At 42.3% G+C, this 23,749-nt stretch overlaps 1 protein-coding gene across 3 annotated transcripts in view; it reads right to left on the reverse strand.

Annotated features, from left to right (window-relative positions):
• Positions 1-23,749, reverse strand: part of SKIDA1 (SKI/DACH domain containing 1) — a 50,881-nt gene that overhangs the window by 20,946 nt on the left and 6,186 nt on the right. The window lies entirely within an intron of this gene.

Genomic DNA, 23,749 nt, shown 5'->3' on the forward strand with positions numbered 1-23,749 from the left:
TCTCCTACACGTTTCGTCCAAACAGACTCTTCATATGGAGCATATTCGATCCATAGATTCCTGGCATATGGGAAGTTCATCATAGACAGTAGAGGTCAGGCAGCCATGGGGGCACCATCCATGGTGAGCACCGAGCCCACCTTAACCATGTAAAACTAAACACGGGTCTACAGCAGAATTGAATTAGGACAGGACCTGATTGCCAAGGGATCTCTCTATACAAACAACATTTCTTGGGTCACTTATAGAATGAAGGAATGATGATATAATGAATGGTAAACAGAAGTTCCTTGAAGTCTCATATTCATTGAAGGGCTAAATTCCATTAAGCAGCCAAGTCAGTGCTGTAAAATCTGCTTCATTCAGTTATGAAACAAAAGAAATAATAGACTTTAGAGATTTTCAACCCTGTCCTGTTATCAGCAATGTTTCCTCAGCCAAGCAGAAGTGTTTTACCTTTTGTTTACTTTTTAAGAGAGCTAGGGCTGCATACTATTGTTTGTCTGCCTCATTTGCGTAGATAAAAGCAATGGCTTATTACCGTCACTCTTGCAATGTTTAGTACTATATGTGCCCATGTTTATCTCAGAAGGTCACGTGGCAGTTCGGGTGCCCTTGGAACAGAATTGATTTTGTTGGTCTGAAATATTTCCTGTGTTCTATTAAGAAGTTCTGGCTCTCAAATCATCTCCCCACCTTTCCTCCTTCATAGACATAAAAGTGAGCACTCAGCCAGGCCAGGCATTTGTGTTTTAAATTTTGGACAGTTTCCTGGCAGCTCAATCATATAAGCACATCTAGCCAGTCTCGAAATCGATTGGGAATCAGCCTGCAGTGTATGGGAAGCTGACAGATCTCTCTCTAATCAGATTTGATTGAGAGAGAGATTTTTCTCTTGGTCTGCCCATCATCGCTAGATGTATGGCTACCTTTAGACTGTTAATGGCAGAGGCCTCAAACCTGGCATGGTCAGTCATTGGGTGACTAGGGGTTCGAATTCTCAAAAGGGGCAGACCCACAAACAGCCAATTGGATATGTTTCATTTCAATGGGAAAATAAAAATGATTGATGCCAAGGACCCCAAAGCTCAAAAACTTGGTAATTGGTTAGTGACTGTGTGTCAAGGTTAGAAAAACTGGGCGGAGCAAACAACAACCAAATGCATACCCGGGCAACGTCGGGTCATCAGCTAGTATATATATATACAGTTTAAAAGCCCATAGAGCAGGCTGAAATTATTGCACATTAATGTTTCACATTCTGCTGACACTTTGCCAGTGTTAAGTACTAACCAGTGGAAGAGCAAACTTGAAGCAGGAGGCTCCCCACAGCACCCAGAAAAGAGGGCAAATGGGAAAAAATATGTCACTCGTACTTTCTGCAAGTTGTTTCAATGAGCACAGGAAATTCAGACTGACAGCTGTGTCAATCATGAGAAATTGGTCCATGTTTTAAAAGTTTACGTTTTGTACGCCTTTAGTATTTCCTTTTAAGCTGGACCTGAACTTTTGCACAGGACAGAAGGAAAATGGAAAGAAATGCATCCTGTATGTATTTAGAGAGTTTAGCCAGTCGAATTCCCCCTCATCTGTTACTAATCACCACTGTAATTTGATCTCTCAGCTGTGTCAGCCCAGGAATTTCCTCTGCCTTGGCAGAGACACTTATTTGAAAGCACAGGAGGTTAAAGGGACACTGAGCAGTGAAAATAAACAAAATCAGTACTTACCTGGGGCTTTCTCCAGCACACCGTAGGTTGGGAAGTCCCCCGACGTCCTCCTGGCTCCTCCTCCGGTCCCGCTGCACAATCCAGGAGGACGCCGGGGGAGGAGCCAGGAGGACGCCGGGGGACCTCCTAACCTACGGTAAGCTGGAGAAAGCTCCAGGTAAGTACCGATTTTGTTTATTTTCACTGCTCAGGTCCCTTTAACATAAGATAATGGGGAGATGTGTAGGCATGATGTGACCACCCTCAGATATAAAGTCAACCAAAGCACAGATGGATCATGTTTCAGGGCCCGTTTCCACTAGAGCGAATCTGCATGCGTTTTCTGCATGTAAAATCATGTAAAATCAATGTAAAAGCACACAGGCACTGACATGGTTAAAATCGCTTACCTACAAAAATACACAAAAACGCATGCGTATTTGCATAAAAATTTGCATACAAACGCATATGAATTCGCATCCACATGCAAATTACTTTATGCGTTTTTCCGCAAAGAAATTGCACCGCACTAGTCGAAACGGGTCCTCAGGTATAGAGATGGCCCGAACCATTCGCGGGCGAATATCTATGGGCACTGTACTACTTCCGGGGTCGCTATGACCCGGAGTAGTACACCTGCGCTGGCCCAGCGGGGAGCGTCTTTGATCGCGCTCCTGTTGCGGGGCACTCTCTGCGCATGAGCTAGATGTCACCCATGACGTCACGCACATGCGCAGAAAGTGCCCCGGCAACAGGAGCACGATATAGGACGCGCACCGCCGGGCCAGCGCAGGCGTACTACTCCGGGTCATAGCAGGGTAGTACAGGGTGAGATGTTCGCCGGCGAACGGTTCGGGAACCATTCGCCGATATTTCTACTCAGGTATAGTCAGAGAGGATGAGTGAGGAGTAGTTCGCGGAAACACTGCTTATAGAAAGAACATGAATTAGACATGTTAAGATGTTTTCAAAGCAGCCTAAAGCTAGCCATACACTGTACAATTTGTAATAGATCAGGCAAATAACCCCCAATGCAGTATAGGACTTCATAAACCTCAATTTCATACTGCTGCTACCCACGCCACCCCCTGCATTTCCACTGGGATTTATCGGACAAAGAATGGACAAGTCCGATTAATATTTTGATTGTACTATCATAAAAGCCACAGGTTTACAATACAATAATACAATAACATTTCTATAGCGCTTTTCTCCCATAGGATTCAAACGCTTAGGCTCTCTCAGATTCAGTAATTGGTAGTAGGATGAAGGTTTAATAGATTTTCATTAGATTTTATGTTTATATTAAATCTAATGTTTAATCTATCAAAGTATCAAGTACTCTATGGGTACCTTAACAAATGTCCCTATGAGAACAACAATCCTGCAATCTCGCCGACATTAGATATCACCCAATAAGGCAAAGATCAGCCAAATAGGCAACTGTCAACTAATGCACCCTATGACATTTGTTTACTAGAAGACACATTGTTCTGTTATGTTCTTGAAAATGTAGGATTCATAACATTGTTGATGAATAAATTCATAATATCTATAACAAAAATAAAATGAATATAAAAACAGAAGTGATTTGTAGGAGGCAAACTATACAATAAAATGTCTCTTTTAAACAGGAACTCCAGTGAAAATTATGTATAAATGATTTAGTCAGTGTTTGCTCATTAAAAAATCTTTTCTCTCCATGACTTATTTTCTGACATTTATCACATGGTGACATTTTTACTGCTGGCAGGTGATGTCATTTTTACTGCTGGCAGGTGACGTCATGCGCAGTCCCGATCCTCCCCATAGCGAAGCCCGGAGCTGATTGGGAGCCTGCATCATCGCGGGATCCCTGTGGGGTATGTATTGCGGCGGGGATCGGGGGGAGAGCAGAGGCACTTGGGAGGCTCGAGTAGCTAGCCAAGTGCTAGCTGAAGAAAATTGAACAAATTCTATGAAAAAAAATCCTCCTGGGGCCAGGCGATCCCCTGCGGCGGCTAGCCTGACACTGTGTCGTGCTTACCACCAGGGAGGTTAAGCAAGGCATCAGCCACATATCTGTAGATCATGTCTGTGTAGGAAGATGGGCAGAATGTTTTACTGATCCACTCACTTCATCACCATGTTTAACTGATTTACTTGCTGCATGTTTACTGTGATTTCCAGGATGGAGCATCTTGCACAGGATATAAAACACCATTTTTGTAAGCATTTTACAGAGTGGCCGTTTATTGGCTTCTGATTACAGCAAGGGACTAGACTGGACTATAAAGCCATTCATGGCCAACAATGGGGGTTCGCTCAACAATTAACAGGGAACAACATCATAAAGTCATTGACAAAGCCGGGCCTATTTATTGGAAATTAGGCAGTCTTTAAGACACCAGTGAGTAATTTCACACAACTTTCATGACCCGACAGTGCTTGTAAACAAACAAACTTCCTGATCAATTATGAACAATCTAAATACCGTGGTATGAAAATCCTTGACTCCGCCTCCCCACTCAGATATTAACTAAACATCCAACTTGCTCCTATTGTCTTAAATGCATAAGCATAAAGTCTGCAATCCGTAGGCATATCCAAGCTGTATAGCGCCCACGGTGTTGAGTTTGCCCCCCGCACTACCGCTCACCACTACCGCATCCCATGGCTCTCTGTTTCTGGCTGTCACACTCACACCTTAGATGTTCGTCACCTCCGCATCTTGTGCCTCCCGCCCCGGTACTCAATGTCACCGGTCTCCTAAACCCCGCCCGCTGGCTCTCTGTCCCTGCTATCAGACTTTAGATTAGCGACAAGAGGAGAGACAGAGAGGGCACACACTTCCCGCCCGGTGCACTTCAAATGCAGGAAGTGACTGATGACATCACTTCCGCATGTGACGCGATGGGTGGACGGTGTGCGTACTCTCTGTCTCTCCTCTTACCACTAATCTAAAGACTTACAGCAGGGACAGAGAGACGGCAGGCAGGGGCACGGGAGACCGGAGGCATCGAGCCCTGGGGCGGGAGGCACAAGATGCGGAGGTGGCCAGCAGCACCACCCCATGGGAAGGAGGGGGTGCACGGGAGACCGGAGGCATCGAGCCCTGGGGTGGGAGGCACAAGATGCGGAGGTGGCCAGCAGCACCACCCCATGGGAAGGAGGGGGTGCACAGGGGACCGGAGGCATCGTGGAACGGGCAGCACAAGATGCGGAGGTGGTGGGCAGCATGGGGGCAGGCATGGCGCCCATGGTGCACTGTCGCCCATGGCACTAGCCATGCCTGCACCCCTCTAGATCCGCCACAGCTGGAATCACTGAACAGAACACACGCATAGCTGAATGCACACATACAGGCATGCACAGGTTGTGCACTTACACTAGAGCCTGGTACACACCATACAATTTTCACTTCAGATTCTGTCCAAGCGTGTGATCAGATCTTACATCAAATGGATATAGAAGGAAGCTTGCATACACATGTATGCAATTTCTCAAATTCCTAACAGATTTCTGATCATTTATCAAATCGGACACTTAAAAAAGGTTTGGAGGCACCCAATGCATAAAAAATATGCTAATAAGCTGTTATTGATCTTATAAACAGAGAGGTAATCTTTCCTCTCGAGGAATTTGGACCAGTTTATTGAAAAAAAGGTATTTTATTTGTACACATAAAATAAAATTGACAACGCGTTTCGCGGGTGCTTGTCCGCTTCCTCAGGTCAGTGAAAAAACAGGTGCCTTAACTGCTATGGCTGTGTAGCAAGCATGAGTGCCTCTATGTACTGACTGGATATCAATCAAAAATTGATGGAAAGTACATACACATGGAACAATATCCAGTATTTTGATCAATATTTTCCAACATGTCTGATCTGCTTCCAATCCAGAACCAAATTGATTTTGAGCTTTGGATTGGTTGCTGGTGATCAGTAGGTTGTATTTTTTTTCCCCACATCCGATCATTTACTCAATTGGAAAGAGGATCTAAAGTGTAAATTGCATGGAGGTTGCCATTTTTTTCACTTTTAAACAATACCAGTTGCCTGGCAGTCCTTCTGATCCTGTGTCTCTAATACTTTTAGCCATAGTCCCCTGAAGAAGCATGCAGCAGATCAAATACTCTGACTCTACTAATGATGCTAATTCTGGATCATAATCTTGTTCCAGGGTTTTGACTCAGACTCTATTTATGCCATAAAATCAACAGGGCTGCCAGGCAACAGGCATTGTTTACAAGGAAATAAGGCAGCCTCCATATCCCTCTCACATCGGGTTCCCTTTAAGCTATGTATAGACATGCCACAATAATTGTCGGCTGAAACTGCTGACAACGAACGTTTCTGTCGATGATTGCTATGGGTGTATAGTGGAAGACGACAGCGGCAAACGATCAATATTGCTTGGGCATCAGGGGTCATTAAGGATCTGTCCTGTCAGAACTTTAATGACCCTGATGCCCAAGCATTACCAATCACAACGCCATTTCCACCCCCCACCGACCGACTGAAACAGCTCTGTCGTCCGCCAATCATCATCCCTCCGCCCCTCTCCATAGAAACAGAACACATCGCTCAAGGCTAGGGATGTTTCTGTACAGGATTGGCCTCCTAATTATTGCCTGAGGAATAATTTCCCGATCCCCAAGAATTCTTGCATGTGTGTACTTAGCTTAAAGAGAACCTGTAGTACCTGGGGGTACTCAGCTCGGGAGGGGGAAGCTTCAGGGTCCCTATGAGGCTTCCCCCTCCCCTGTAGCTGCAGGCAGTCCAGCGCTGGCTCCCTTCGAAGTGTCCCGGAATCCTCCATCGACAAGGCTGACAAGTGCTGATAAACACTGATTTATTTACCTTTCCTGGCTCCAGCGGGGGCGCCTTTGCGGGTCTCCGCACGGAGATAGGCAAAAATAGCCAATCTCCGTCGGGTCCTCTGTACTGCGCAGTAAAGCGGCCCGACAGTGATCAGCTATTTCCGCCTATCTCCGAGCAGAGAGCCGATACTGCGCCTGCGCTGGAGCCGGGAAGGTACAGTAAATATTTGCATCCCCGCTGTTCGGGAAGCTTTATCGCCGCCGCTGTGGGACCGAGGAGGATGGGGGAAGCCTCAATAGGATCCAGGGGATTCCCCCACTCGAGTTGAGTACCCCCAGGGGAGGTTTTTTTTATTACAGGTTTTCTTTAAGGCATGCCCACACACAGCCAAATAAAGACATGTCTGCATGCATGTACACACACATGCGCATGAAAGCAGGCATGCATACACACCAATACATACATGCATGCTCTCTTATTAAGACAAGACAGACACAGATCATTTATATCGTGCCTGAGGTGCAGCCACTAGGACACGCTCTATAGACAGTAGAAGTGTTAGGGAGTCTTGCCCAAGGTCTTCTCACTGAATAGGTGCTGGCTTACTGAACAGGAGGAGGATCCGAGATTCAAACCCAGGTCGCCTGTGCAGGGCCGGATTACCAACCAGGCAACAAAAGCAGTTGCTTGGGGCCCCATTCTAAGTCAAAGGGGCCCCATCAGCACCTAAACCAGCCCTCGCCATCCTGTCAGCAGTGGCTGGATGGTATAATGGTTAAAGGGACTCTGAGCAGTGCAGTAACTATGGAAAGATGCATATCATTTTAAAGCTCTCTTTCTCCTCTTTCCAATGATATATAAACGGTCGCCCTATGCCTTTTAGTTTTCGCTATTTTCGCGATTGAAATTTCGGCCACAGGATGACTTTTCTCCAAAGTCGGCAGCTCGATTCAGCACAATGCAATGAAATATAAGGAACCCAGGGGGATATAATTACAAACATCATGCTGGTAGGTGTGAGGATGTAATTAATTAGTTGTGGGTATGCTTAAAGGCATACCCACAGGCACTGCTCGGGAGTCCCTTTAAGGGCTCTGCCTCTGACACAGGAGACCAAGGTTCGAATCTCGGCTCTGCCTGTTCAGTAAGCCAGCACCTATTCAGTAGGAGACCTTAGGCAAGTCTTTCTAACACTGCTACTGCCTATAGGGCGCGTCCTAGTGGCTGCAGCTCTGGCGCTTTGAGTCCGCCAGGAGAAAAGCACGATATAAATGTTATTTGTCTTGTCTTGTCAAATGATGCCGTGCGCTGCTGATTGTCTTCAGAGCCAGGCTCTACTCCTAGGTCCCCCTCCTGCTACTGTGCGCTCTGCCGCTGCCCACTCCTCCCTCCCTTCCCACAGAGAACCACAGCTGCAGCAAGAATGATAGCAACAGATGGCAAATGCTCACTCACCTATCCATGATCCAAGCGATAGAGATCCCGTCATCTGAAACCCATCTGTCTCTTCTACAGTGCAGCCGCTCGCTCTGAACTTCCTGATTCTCAGATCAGACAGGAAGTAGTAATAGTAGTAGTAACAGAGCGGCAGCACTCTAGAGGAGACAGATGGGCTCCGGATGACGGGACCTCTATTGCTTGGATCGCAATAGGTGAATGTGAGTCATCTGGTGCTGTCCTTCTCCCCCGCTGCGGCTGCCTTCTCTGCTGGACTATCGTATTCACTGGAATGGAGGCTGCATGGTGGCTGTCTAGTTTGGGAGGAAATCGGTTGTTCGGTGGTGGGGGTGGTTATGTAATTCTGTCTGGGGAACGGCTTCCGGTTTGGCGGTGTCCAGAGCTTTCTGCTATTGCCAGGCTGGAGATGCAGGGGGAAAGTCCAGCTGCTGTGATATCTGGCGCCCTCTTCACAGGGGTGCCCCAGTCCCTGAGTGCAAATGTCCCAGCCATTCATCTCTCACTCTGCATTTTGCCACTGCTATTCCCTGCATTGTGCACCCACAGAGGAAAGCGGGCTGTTGCCCATAGCAACCAGTAGCTCGGCTGCCCCGGTGTGTGCAGCATGTTGCTGTGCAGCTGCATCTTCTGATTCTATTACGACATGATGGGGGGCCCAAATCAGTTACTTTGCTTAGGGCCCCATTTAGCCTTAATCCGGCTCTGCGCCTGTGTCAGAGGCAGAGTCCTTAACCAGTACACTTTCCAGTCACTCTATTACGGCATCACTAATCCAGTTTCATTGGTAATTATAAGAGATCATGCAAAATCATCCCCAGATCTGCTATCAGAAGACAGCAAGATCAATTATTCATAAGTTCACACTTTGCTGGATTTATTATAACGTATACAGTAGTAGTATTATTACCATTGTGACCTAGCCTGAACAGTGGGACACTGCATGAATAGCTCAAGTTCAATAAACTTTGTACAATATCATGGAAGATAATTTAGCTGTAAAAATTACACAGGTGGTCCCCTACTTACAAACAGATTCTGTTTCCTGAGATTGAATTAATTTGTAAGTTAAGTCCTGTGTTAATCATGGTGAAACTTGGATAAATTATTTACTTTCGGACTCTGGATTTGGACATATAGGCCTCGATTCATCATTGTCTTTGCGATAACTTTTTCCAGTTTGCTAAATTACCGAATTCGAAGTTTATCGATTTCTAGTTGTATTCCTCAAGGTTTTTCCGCATTCGGTGTGACTCTGATAAAATAACAATTCGGTAACTATTCCGTAGCGTTTCGATATTTCCATTTTACAGCGGTAATTTAACAAAATGCCATAAGATTCCCGTGAAATTGTGGGTAAAAAGGCAGTCCTTTGAACACTACGTAGCAACATTCCGAATAGGGCTTAACACCTGGACCAGGATTCTGGAAGTGGCTTGGGACAATCCCACAATTTCGCCAGCTACGGCTTGATGGGAGCCTTTTCTGAAAAAATGTTGTGCAGCTAGCAATTTAGTTAACCCTGGCACTGCCTGTGTTCTCTTACAAGATGGTTCAAGAGAGATGCAGATGTCCTGGTATAGCAAATAAATCTATTCTCTTGCAAATTGATATGGTTCTAGACCTTATTCTTGCCCTTCTGCACCTTCAAATCACTCTCAGCTGAAACATAACCACTTCAAATGGCTCCATCTTCTCTGTCAGCAATGATCTGACAGGTATAACGACAGAGCAGTGAAGGAGATAACTATACTTAAATTTAACGCTAAACCACGCCCACTTTCATTTTCATGAATTGCACTTTCTTTCGTTTTATCGCATCATTACCGAATGATTACCGAATGCTCGCTAACAGCTGTCGACAACTTTGATGAATCCTGAAATCAACTTATCGAGTCCGGTATTTTACCGAGCTGTCGGTAATTGATTCGATAAGTCTTGATGAATCGACGCCATAGTATAAACCATGTTTTTTTGTTTTCAATGTGCTTTTTAAGTGTTTTGAACTACTTATCAATGTTTATACAATACTGTAACATTCAACAACAAAAATATGTACGAAAAAACAGTAATGTATAATTTGTACATGAACAAAACTTTGCTTGTTTCCTCTAAAACATTGTGTCCACTCCAATTATCCAGAAGTCAGTTCACCAGAAGTTACATTAAGCAAAGTCTGTCCTTTGCCTTCATTTGTTTTTAATTGCTTAATATCAACATTATTCCAGAGTTTATGGTAAGTATACAGTGTGGGGTATAGTACTGATTTTTAGCTAGGCTTATTATTAACATTAACTCTTAAGGCTCATACACACATTCACATTAGGACCATTGTAGTCCCTTACACACCCCAATGAGTTCTGGGTCACCATGAGCTTGCTGGTTAGTCTGTGCCTCTCGGATTTACAAGCCCTACTCCATAGAGCCAAATTAATCCATGCCATGTACTGATGAGGATCAAACAATCCGAAACAGTCTGTATGCATGTTGGATTATTATGGCTCTGTACTTATTAACAAGCTGACACATCATTGCATTCCAGCGGTTCTGGAGGTGTGTTTAGCTTCTAAGGGTACAATGGTTAATTTGCATATATTCAGCAGTGGTGCCTGGGAGACATCTCGAGTTGACTCCAACCTGAATTATTGCAAATTCTTTCTGTTTTAGGAAAGCAAACTTTTGTTTTTCTTTACACACATTCAACAAAAGTCTTTTAAATGCACAATTATCAAACAACTTTTGTTGTTGAAACAACCAAAAAACGTTATTTGCTATTGTTCAAACAACTGATAAGATGCAGCTCAAGTTAATCCAACTGTTAGAATGACTTGAGGTGCGTACAAGCGCACTACTGTAATGAACAACTGGTCCGTCAGACCTTCCCGCTGGGCGGGCGTTTTGCTGATAGTAGTGCGTGTGTACAGTCTGTCGGCAGACTGATAAGGCTGTTTCTGAATGACCGGACCTTTGAGCTGCATCTTATCAGTTGGATTGAGCTGCATTTTATCAACAGTTGGATTGACTTGAGCTGCATCTTATCAGTTGTTTGAACAATAGCAAATAATTTTTTTTGGTTGTTTCAACAACAAAAGTTGTTTGATAATTGTGCATTTAGAAGACTTTTGTTGAGCGTGTGTATGAGGTATTAAGCAACCAGAAACTACACTTATACGGCATCAGCCAATCCCTGTAGGTGCCGTGTATATAATAATACGAACATTTGTATAGCGCTTTTCTCCTGTCAGACTCAACGTGCTCAAGAGCTGCAGCCACTGGGACACGCTCAAGAGACCACCCTGCAGTGTTAGGGAGTCTTGCCTTGAACTCCTTACTGAAGAGTTACTGACCCTAGCCAGGATTCGAACCCACGTCGTGTTTGTTTCATTTCAAGTCCATTGTGGCTGTGTATAGAGTTAAAAATGTTAGAATTGTGTTTATGTCCTGATATTTATGGACCTGACCTGACTATATATCTATATATATTCTTCACTCCTTAATTATTTAAAGTGCACATCTACACCCCCGAGTGCTTTCTTTTAAACTGCATGAATTTTTGGGATGTGACTTTTCCCGAAAAGAGTTTATATTTAGTCATTCGCGGCTTCCTTTATGTCAAACTTCCAATTAAGCAGAGGGGAGATCCCTGTATTTTCTTTCTCCTCCACACATGACAGGGTGTCCAAGTGAATGCAGCTTCAGTGGGCTACAGAGGGAAAATACTCCATTTAACACCCCCTTCCCTTCCACTTCCCCATCCCCCTGGCATTTGTAATCAACAGAGGCTGACTGAGCAAAGGGAGGGGGGAGAAAATCTCTAACAAATCACCCCTCTTGCCATATAGCATCTTCCTCCTCGAAGAATTATTAACTAAAAGGAAGTAGGAGAAGTTACTCTGGGCTGAGCAAGGAGTGTGCAGTGTGCTGGCGATCCTTGCAGAGCAAGAGCTATCTTATCAACCTGTCCAGAGTTTATAAAAACTTCTAGCTGTAGTTGTGTGGGGATAATTAGACTCCACAGCCACTTATGGTGCGCTCACACTAGGCGCGTCTCCGCACGTGAACGCACGTTGGCTATACAATTGTTATCGTTATTGATGATTTATATAACGCCATCATCTTTCTTGGCGCAATTGTATGAGCATGTTAACACCTCTGCATTGAAACAGACCCATGTCCCATATGCAAGTAACTTGTTCCCCAGTTTTCTGCTAGGTAAAGGTGCCCATACACTCGTCAGATTGGCAGCAGATAGATAAGAAATGCATCTGATGATCTATCTGATGCGTTTTTAGAACATTTTTTACCAGGATAGAATTCCAATAGATTTCAGTTTGAAATCTATTGAAATTCGATCTGATGGCATTTTTTTGCCATCAGATTTCCATTAAGGCCAATGCAAAATGATAAGCAATCTCATCAGATCGACCTAAATTTTCCATCCTGCCAGTTCGACAGAAATCCATCGAAATCGATCAAAATCGGCCATCGATCGGTCGATTGGCCAACCGATTTTCAATCGATCAATCGATCGATCGATCTGGATCGATCGGTCGGCCAGAAAATCGGCTCAGTGTATGGGCCCCTTAAGGCTGGGAACACACTAGGCTGTGCATGAAAGGTAGTGTTTGATGCATATGCGTTTTCCGTGCGTTTTTCTTTTACATTTTTTTCCCGCACATGCGTTTTTCTTGTGTTTTGCGTGCATTCTAATGCATTTGCATTTCGCATATCTAAATCGCATATACGTTTTGCATGTGTTTTTTTTATGCCTTTTATGCAAATCACTAGCAAGTCAACAGGAAACGGCAATACATCATTAAACTTGTTTTTTTTGTTAAAAACACATACAAAACACATGAAGAATGCATTAAAACGCAATACGCCTGCATCACCATCGACTTTCACTATGTGCATTTTACAGTGGCGTAGCTTAGGAGCTAGGGGCCCCGGTGCGAGCTATACATGCCCCCCCTCCCCCCAGCACTTTATACATAACAATTGATACAGCGCACCAAATCCTGCCAAGGACAACCACACTGTCAGGTGCAAGAAGGGCATGAGGAGCAGCTTGTTAATGATTATCATCATTCAAAGCATCTATAGAAGTGATTATTACAAGCATAGGACCAGTAAAGAGATAATACTGCAGATGAGGGAGGGCCTTAGCATGCCCCACTGGCCCAAGGGCCCCGATGCGGTGGCTACATCTGCAACCACGATTGCTACGCCACTGGCGTTTTGGAAAAATATGCAGCAAGACCAGCGTTTTTAAAAACGCACCTTGCAGAATGCAAACAAATGCGTTTTTTCATGCAGCCCATTGACTTGCATTATGTGCATTTCTGTTGTGCCTGGTTCTTGCCTAGTGTGTTCCTACCCTGGTATGTTCACGCCTTGCTTATTAGATGCCTTTTAAACCACAAGCGAGCACGAAAATAATTTTGATAGTTCGCCTAATTTTTGGTACTTTTTCAGTTGCAAAGTGCTGAAAAGTTATTTTAAACAGAAGATGAAAAAAAAATATCTCCTAGGAGAAAACTCAGGAGAAAAAGTGAATTGCATATGGGCTGCTGCCATCCAAATACACTTTCTACAGTGTGTTTATGGACACCTGGGCCCATAAGCAATTTACATTTTCTCCTGAGATAATTTTTCTTATACGCAATACATTTTTATTGAATTTTAGATTAGAAAGTATACAAAGAAAACAGTCTATGCACTGAATTACTTACCCGGGGCTTCTAATGGTCCCCCGCAGACGTCCTGTTCCCGCGCAGCCACTCACCGATGCTCCGGCCCTGCCTCCGGTTCACTTCTGGAATTTCAGACTTTAAAGTCTGAAAACCACTGCGCCTGCGTTGCCATGTCATCGCTCCCACTGATGGCACCAGGAGCGCACTGCGCAGGCACAGACCATACTGGGACTGCGCAGTACGCTCCTGGTGACGTCAGAGGGAGCGAGGACACAGCAACGCAGGCGCAGTGGTTTACCGACTTTAAAGTCTGAAATTCCAGAAATGAACTGGAGGCGGAGACAGGAGCATCGGTGAGTGGCTGCGCGGGCACAGGATGTCTGCAGGGGACCATTAGAAGCCCCGGGTAAGTTCAACTCATTTTCCCCCGACCCCCCTACAGTACTCTAAGGATATATCAAGTGACCAATATTTTGAGAGCTTAAACTGTCTAATTCCCCCTGATCTGTGTCTAATCACAAGTTGTAATTTGATCCCTAAGCTCTGCCAGCTGACTGCCACGGCAGAGAGGCTAATTTAAAAACACAGGATGCTAACAATATGTCTGCTTCCATGTAAGCAGGAAGTAGAAACAGTGCAGATTTATGACATGATTTGTATCAGCTGTAACAAATAAATGTATTTCTTTAAAGGTTATTATACTGTTGCTTATCTTGTAGAGCAGAGAGGAAGTTCTGAGTTTAGGTCCGCTTTGAGCAGGCCATACAAGCATCAATTTTTACCGGCAGATTCGATCACTGCGATCGAATTTGCAGGTTATCTGTGATGCAACGAACCACACCTATCATAATTTAAATTGATTCACAGCAAAAATCTATTGAAAGAAAGATCTGACCAGGCGGTAGATTTGGGCTGATCAGACATGGTGAAGGAGCGATGTTAGATCGACGGCCTATAGAGTTTTGATGTATCGAACTGTGCAACGCCGCTGCTCAATAGATTTGCAATAGATTTCATGGTGAGATCTATTAAAAATTTGTGTGCCGTTTTTGGGGAGAATCGATGCCTCTTTAATCGGATTCAGATCAGAGAGGAATCAATTGGACAAAAGTCTATGCATGTATGGCCAGCGTAACTCTTACATAACAAAGATGAGTTGTGGAGAAGCACTAGAATTTTGTGCAGTGGAGTAAAAAGGAACCTAAACGTCCCCTGCTGAAAACTACACAACAAAATAACAGTATAGATTATTGCAAGTTTATCTGAACGTTGAACAGCAGGATAAAAATTCATAAAAACTTGAAAAATGCTTGGAGGAAGTGGTGGGCTTGCCTCCCAAAAGCAGACCAGACGTCCTGTTTTTTTTTTATAAATTAACACATTTATTATACGGTACCCCAGACAGAAATGCAACGCGTTTCGCAGGTCAAGCCCGCTTCACCAGGCAAAAATTGGGGACAACAGAAGGTCTGTAGTAGGATTAGCGCCTCACAAAAAAAACAGGACGTCTGGTCTGCTTTTGGGAGGCAAGCCCACCACTTCCTCCAAGCATTTTTAAGGTTTTTATGAATTTTTATCCTGCTGGCGCCTCTGTTCAACATTCAAATAAACTGCGTCCACTCCCGGTGGAGGGGAGTTCTACCCCCTTTATTTCATTACTACAGAGAGCGACTTCTTAGCCCTGAGTGAGGACAGGCCTAATCTCCTCTCCTGCCTTTACACTGGTTGCCTGAATGGTAACCCATGTTTGTGGTGAGTATACTTTTTCTCACTTAATCATTTGCTCAAATCATCCTAACATACTGCACCATACTGGCCTCTCGGTTTTCTTCTTCATCTTAGATTATTGTAAGGACCACTATCCTGAAAAAATTGTAAAATTAAAAATGCATACATATAAAATGTAGGTTGCCTCTAGAGTAACATGCACTATAAGTTACTTTTTTTCCTTCTAGGTTTCAGTCACTTACAGTAGCTAGTGAAAAAAAAAATCTGTCAGATCTGACAGGTTTTGGGTTAGTCACTCCCCTCATGGGGGAGTCTGAGGTATTTATTTATAAAAGCCCTTATTGAGCTGCAGTTGCTCAGTCCAATTGCCAAAATAGTGCGCAAATGAGAATGGAGGCTGGCCAGCATCTTTGTGTAGATATTTTTTAGGGAGTGCTTTTGTAAAGCATAATATTGATAATCTCCCATAAGGAGACTAGGCCAAAATCTGTCACTTTTTTACAACCTCCTACAAGTGACAGCAACACAGTAAAAGGGTAATTTACAGTACATTTTACTAGAGAGAAATGTTCATTTTCTATGTATGTATTTTAAATTTTACTTTTTTTTTTTTTATTACAATGGTGGTACTTTAAAGGACCATTATTGTGAAAAAAAATTGTAAAATTGTAAAATTCATTTTAATACATACAAATAATAAGTGTGTTTCTTCCAGAGTAAAATAAGCTATAAATGATTACGTTTCTCCTAAGTTGCTGTCACTTATAACAGTTAGTGGAAATCTGATGGGTTTTTGACTAGCCCATTTTTTCATGGGGGATTCTCAGCATTTCATATATTCTTTACAAAAGCACCCCCCTGGAAAGGATCTATACAAAGATTCAGACCGCCCACCCCCACCTGATTGCACACTATTCTGGCAATTGGACTGAGCAACTGCTGTTCACTAGTGCTTTGGAGAGTAAACAAAGCCCTGAGAATCTTCCATGAGGAGACAGGCTAGTCCAAAACCTGTCAGTTCTGTCAGATTTCCATTACCTACTGTAAGCGACAGCAACTCTGGGAGAAATGTACTTTTTATTCATGTGTTTTCATGTATTTTAAATGTTTTGTGATGGTGGTCCGTTAAGATCACGCTGTACAGACATCAAACATCCAAACAGGTGCAATTTAAAGTGGGGGCCACAACACAAAACTTTTCTACACCTGATTGGATGTTTTGAAGTTCACACCATTTATTTTCATTCCTCTTCATTGCACATCTTTATTAAATCACCCCCCTCTCCCCCTCCAAATAAACTCACTACAGGGCTTTACACCACAATATTGTGTTTACAAATCCTATCTCTGCTTTCATCACCATTGGGTGGCCAGATATGTTCTAGACTATTTATCCATACAAGCTGGAGAGACTAAATCATAAGAAAGGGATCTTGGAGGAGATAGCTGCGGGAGGGAGGAGCCCTGGGTGATCAGCAGGTATAGATGTTATATATGGTAAACGTGTTTATATTGAAAAAGGCAGTGTGTATACAGCTTGTCATAGTCTTCCTCTATCAGTCCTGTATATCAAATCATAAGCAGCAGGCAGGGGGAATGCGGAGAAGAGAAAAGGGAGGCATGTGATAGACAGGATATTAGGCCTTATCAGAGAGGATACATAGGATATAGAAGTCAGCATTCCAAGGCCAGGCCTGTGTGTGTGTTTTTTTCTTTCCTTTGTATGGCTGGAGCTGCTGCTGGGGAAAGGGGAGATGGAGCAGGCAGTAGTTATCTGCCCTGCAGCGGACACACAAGCCTGTCAGTTTCCCCCATCACCTATTGTGAAGGTCCAGGCAAAGAATCTAGGGCCTTTTAAATCTGGGGCTTGTGGGGCCTGAAAAGGAGAAAGCTGGTGGGGCCTCGGCAAAGGAAAACCTACCCAGGGGAGGGGAGTAGCAGCGAAACTTATCAGCCCAGAATCAGCTACATAAAGCCACAGATTATCAACAAACACCGATCAAGGTGGTGTATGGAGACCCAGTCTAGTATACAGGTTAAAGTGGACCCAAACTCTTGCCCAGGACAGAAGGAAAACACAGAAATGCACTCTGTTTAGAGAGTTTAGCCTGTCTAATTCCCCCTCATCTGTGACTAAGTTGAAATTTGATCCATCAGCTGACTGCCAGGGCAGAGAGCTAATTAGTAAACACAGGATGTTAACCCTATGCCTGCTTCCATGAAAGCAGGGAGTAGACACACCGCAGATTTATCGCAGGATTTGTATCAGCTGTAACAAAGAAATGCTTTTCTATAAAGGTTATTATGCTGTTTGCTGTTGCTGTTGCATATCTTTCAGAGCACAGAGGAAGTTCTGATTTCAAGTATGCTTTAAAGAGACACTGAAGCGAAAAAAATATATGATATAATGAATTGGTTGAGTACTATGAATAATTACTAGAAGATTAGCAGCAAAGAAAATATTCTCATATTTTTATTTTCAGATATATAGTGTTTTTTCTAACATTGCATCACTCTATAATATGTCCAGATTACACAACACTCAGCATTCAAAATGAGTCTTTCAGAGCAGTCTGTGAAGTAATGAACTCTCCTCTAGCAGAGGAAAAGTAAACAGTTCAATTACAGTTGAGATAATAAAAGTCAGATAACAGCCCTCTCCACGACTAAGTTAGTCGGAGAGCTTAATAGCTTTTTTGCATAGAGATAACAACTGTAGTTTCTCAACTCTTCCTGTACTGGAAACAATTAGACTGATGTATCTGATCTTAATGTTTTTTTTCTTAGCTGTACTACACATACAAATCATAATATCATAGTTTTTTTTTTCGCTTCAGTGTCTCTTTAAGCAGGCCATACAAGCTTCGAGTTTTACCGGCAGATTCGATCACCGTGATCGAATTTGCAGGTTATCTGTGACGCAACGAGGCACACCTATCATAATTTCGATTGATTCACAGCAAAAAATCTATTGGAATAAAGATCGGATCAGGCGGTAGATTTAGACCGATTGGACATGGTGGAGGAGCGATGGTAGATCGAGGGCCTATTAAGTTTAGCTTTATCGAACAATGCAGTGCTGCAGTTCAATAGATTTTCAATAGATTTCATGGTGAGAATTATTGAAAATCTGTGCGCTGTGTATGGGGGAATCTATCCCTCTTTGATCAGTTTCAGATCAGAGAGGAATCGATTGGATAAAAGTCTATGCATGTATGGCCAGCGTAACTCTTACATCACAAAGATGAGCTGTGGAGAAGCACTAGAATTTTGTGCAGTGGAGTAAAAAGGAACCTAATAGTCGCCTGCTGAAAACTACACTACAAAATAACAGTATAGATTATTGTAAAACCTGATAAGCTGATTACAACAGACAGATTGCCAGTTCTCCTTCACAAGGCAACTCTGTCTGACAGAGGGGAAACTACAAGTCCCAGCTTGCTTTATGGGAGCAGCCAGAGTACTAGTGCTCCCTGCTCAGGTGTGAGTGGGCACTGTGGTCTCTGCACACTGCTGCCCTGCCCAGATACCCCCTGGCATGAGTCTACCATGGGCAACCAGGGTGCTGCTTTACCACCAGCAGATCTGAGGTGCGTTGTTTAGATATGAAAAAGAAAGACATAACAAGCAGAGGAGAGAGGCAGACTGAACATCCATCCGTGACACCATATAATTGTTGCATTTTTCCAATATACCAATTACACATCAGCAGCGCCTGTGCAAAGAGCTATCAAGCTAAAAAGACTGCTGCTTACAGTACATCACGTTCGGTATGTGCCTCTAAATTACCCTGCCATTTGTAGAGGGGAGAATGGGGGGCGTGTGAGAAGGGGAGAGACCACTAACACACGTACACCACGCTGATACTGGTACATGGAATATGGATAGAGAGATAGATAGAGAGATAGATAGATAGATAGATAGATAGATCAAGTGGGCACATACAATTTCTCCAATGATTTGCAATTATGTGTGTGCAAGTGCATGATATATTTCTGTAGCACTGTCTCTCTGTCCATCTATCTGTCATTTCTCCCTCTCTTTCCTCGTTGTGTTAAATTGTTAATTGAATACAAAGCCAGCAGTGCTTATACATCATCGAGTAAACAATTCACTACAGAACCCCCTATAGGGCTGGAGACTTATTTTTGTTTTTTATTCGCTCCTCTAAAGAGGCATTCAGGAATTTGTGTTATAAAGACCAATACTACGTATGTGATCAGTTGATATTTATCTCTAACCTGCAAACTCGGACTTGCATGGGATTTATTTTTCCTTACAGAAATTCGACACTTCTATATACTGTATAAATTCCACTCTTCTACTGTGCAATATATACTGTATAAATTCCACTCTTCTACTGTGCAATATATACTGTATAAATTCCACTCTTCTACTGTGCAATATATACTGTATAAATTCCACTCTTCTACTGTGCAATATATACTGTATAAATTCCACTCTTCTACTGTGCAATATATACTGTATAAATTCCACTCTTCTACTGTGCAATATATACTGTATAAATTCCACTCTTCTACTGTGCAATATATACTGTATAAATTTACACTTCTACTGTGCAATATATACTGTATAAATTCCTCACTTCTACTGTGCAATATGTACAGTGTAAATTCCACACTTCTGCTGTGCAATATATACTGTATACATTACACACTTCTGCTGTTCAATATATACTGTATAAATTCCACAAGTGTACTGTGCAATATATATTGTATAAATTCCACACTTCTACAGTGCAATATATACTGTATAAATTCCACACTTCTACTGTGCAATATGTACAGTGTAAATTACACACTTCTGCTGTGCAATATATACTGTATACATTACACACTTCTGCTGTTCAATATATACTGTATAAATTCCACACTTCTACTGTGCAATATATTCTGTATAAATTAGATACTTCTACTGTGCAATATATACTATATAAATTCCACACTAATACTCTACAATATGTACTGCATAAATTCCACACTTCTACTGTGCAATTGATACTGTATAAATTCCACACTTCTGCTGTGCAATATATACTGTATAAAGTCCACACTTCTGCTGTGCAATATATACTGTATAAATTCCACACTTTTGCTGTGCAATATATACTGTATAAAGTCCACACTTTTGCTGTGCAATATATACTGTATAAATTCCACACTTTTGCTGTGCAATATATACTGTATAAAGTCCACACTTTTGCTGTGCAATATATACTGTATAAAGTCCACACTTCCACTGTACTATACTGTATAAATTCACACTTCTACTGTGCAATATATACTGTATAAATTCCACATTACTACTTTACAATATATACAGTATAAATTCCACACTTCTACTGTGCAATATATACTGTATAAATTCCACACTTCTACTGTGCAATGTACTACTGTATAACTTCCACACTTCTACTGTGCAATGTATATATTGTATAAATTCCACACTTCTACTGTGCAATATATTCTGTATAAATTAAATACTTCTACTGTGCAATATATATAATATACATTCCACATTAATACTCTACAATATGTACTGCATAAATTCCACACTTCTGCTGTGCAATATATACTGTATAAATTCCACACTTCTACTGTGCAATATATACTGTATAAATTAAATATTTCTACTGTGCAATATATATTATATAAATTCCACACTAATACTCTACAATATGTACCCTCTGAGGGACAGTTAGTGACAAGACAATAAACTCTGTACAGTGCTGCGTAATATGTCGGCGCTATATAAATACTTGAATAAATAAATGTACTGCATAAATTCCACACTAGTACTCTACAATATGTACTGCATACATTCCACACTTCTACTGTGCAATTTATACTGCATAACTTCCACACTTCTACTGTACAATAATTTGCTTGAATCCGCACTGGATCACCATGTTAGGAGAGCCCTGGATACTCCCAGATGAAAAGTAACTTGGCCAGGACGCTGCACTGCCTAAAAGGGCTACTGGTGGTCCTGCTGTAATCAGAAACTGAAACTAAAACTGACAGCACCGACTTACAATGGGTGAAACACACTTTGTGGCCCATATGCAATTAATTTTTTATCCTGACCTATCTCCTAGGAGATACTTTTACATCTCTCTTTAAAATAACTTTAAATAATTTCAACACTCTGCAATTTAAAAAGTACCACAACGTAGGTGGGAAAAGTACTATCAAAATTATTTTGAGTATTTTCTTACTTTTACTGGGGACTTAAAAGGCATTTTATTGGCCATTTGTTACAGTATCAACTAGGAGAAAACTCAGGAGCAAAACTTAGGGCTGGCTTGGTTTACACCAGAAGAGCTTTTCTGAGCGCTATGTGATTTTAAAAGCTCCTGCTAATGTTATCCTATGTGTGTGTTCTCACTGGAGCATTGCATTAGCAAGAGCTTTTAAAATCTCTTGCATTTAAAAAGCTCTTGTGGTGTGCACCAGCCCTAATTGCACATGAGCCCATATCTAGAAGTCCGGCCTGGGCCTACTACAAAGCGCAAAGTGCTATCACAATCGCTAGCGATTTGGGGTAGTGCTTTGTAAGCGATTTTCAAAGCAATTTCCCTGCTCCTACACAATACATTAGGATGGAAACTCTTCCAAAATGCTGCAATCGCTCCAGTGGGATCTGCTCCATCCACTTACATTGGCAAAGCATTTTGGGAAATCGCTAGAGACTGTAACAATCTCAAAACGCTGCCAAAAACACTCTAGTAGGTCCCAGCCCTTAAGCCTCATACACACTTTCAATTATGATTGGCCATTGACCAATTTAACTACCTCTCCATGCAGTATGTGAACAGATATTCAATATTATGAGCAGATTGTGTAGATAAAACCCTCATACAACATGGAGGAGGTAAAATTGGTAATTGATTGACCTATCATAATTGATAGTGTGTACCAGGCCTTACCCTAAGCTGCTGTTTGCTGGTATATCTTAGGGTGCGTACACACATCTAATTTTTAATAGCCAGTCAATAACCAATTTTCCCACCTCCTTTTTGTGTGAGGGCCAACAGACTTTGAATACTATGAACACAGTGTGCAGATAAGCTCTCATACTACACGGAAGTGGTAACATTGGCCAATCAAATTTGAATGTTTGTACCAGGCTTTTTAGCCTATAGGATGTGTTTTGTGTCTTGACTGTGTACTTTATACTAAAACAATAACAATAATATATTTATAGCGCTTTTCTCCCTGGGGACTCAAAGCGCTGTGACCCTGCATTATGCAGTCTCAAAGGCTCGGGAAAAGAGACAGCTGATACGCACATTCAATTATAATTGGTCAATCACTAACCAATTTTACCACCTCTATGTAGTCTGAGGGTCAACAGATATTGAGTACTATGAGCAGATTCTGTAGATCAACCCTCATATTATTATTATTATTATTATTGAGTATTTATATAGCGCCGACATATTACGCAGCGCTGTACAGTGTGTATATATATATACCTTGTCACTAACTGTCCCTCATACTACAAAGAGGTGGTAAAATTGGTCAAGGATTGGCCAATCATAATTGAGAGTGTGTATCAAGCTTAAGGTGGCCACTAATGATCCAATTTCTAGCGAAAACTCGTTCGAGCGATCAGAAATTCTGATTGGAAGTGAAATATTGTAATACATCGTTTACTACACCATCAACGAACCAATCTTTGCTTCTTATCTATCACAACCAACACGAAAATCCAAATTTTGGTTCGACGAAAATTCATTCGGACGACATTTTTTTCACTCGTTCATAATCGATTGTGGCCATCACCAGAGGTTATTTACAACCAATCAGATCAGAATTTCTGAACGTTTGAAACGATTTTTTGTTAGAAATTGGACAGTTAGTGGCCACCTTTAGGTGTGCACACAAACTCACCAGACTAGGTCTTTGCCTTCTCCAGAGCCCTGAAACTAAGGAATACAACAATACATGTATTGGTTGAATCTCTAAAGTCATGCAAATATTATTATTATTATTTATTTATCTAAATATGTATTATTTATTTTGACGTTTACTCATCACTGATTGGATGAATGCTCCACTTCCCAGCACCACCAACTCATGCATCTATTCTAAGCTATGCAAACTTTTTGGATATAGCATATATACTGGAGCCTTGTGATTGCAAGACACGTGGTCACTGTAAGCTGACACCAAGCCCATGCCTGCCTAAAATATTCGCAGACAAAGGAGCCTACACTGATCAAGATTGCATTCTGACCCGTAATATAACAACCCTGGGATAGCTGCTGGAGCCCATAGCGTTTGCTGGACCATGTAGCAAGAGTTAAACTCCCCCATATTGATCAGGGGGCATCCTG

The sequence above is a fragment of the Hyperolius riggenbachi genome, chromosome 5 (assembly GCF_040937935.1).
Source record: "Hyperolius riggenbachi isolate aHypRig1 chromosome 5, aHypRig1.pri, whole genome shotgun sequence".
NCBI classification, from domain to species: domain Eukaryota; kingdom Metazoa; phylum Chordata; class Amphibia; order Anura; family Hyperoliidae; genus Hyperolius; species Hyperolius riggenbachi.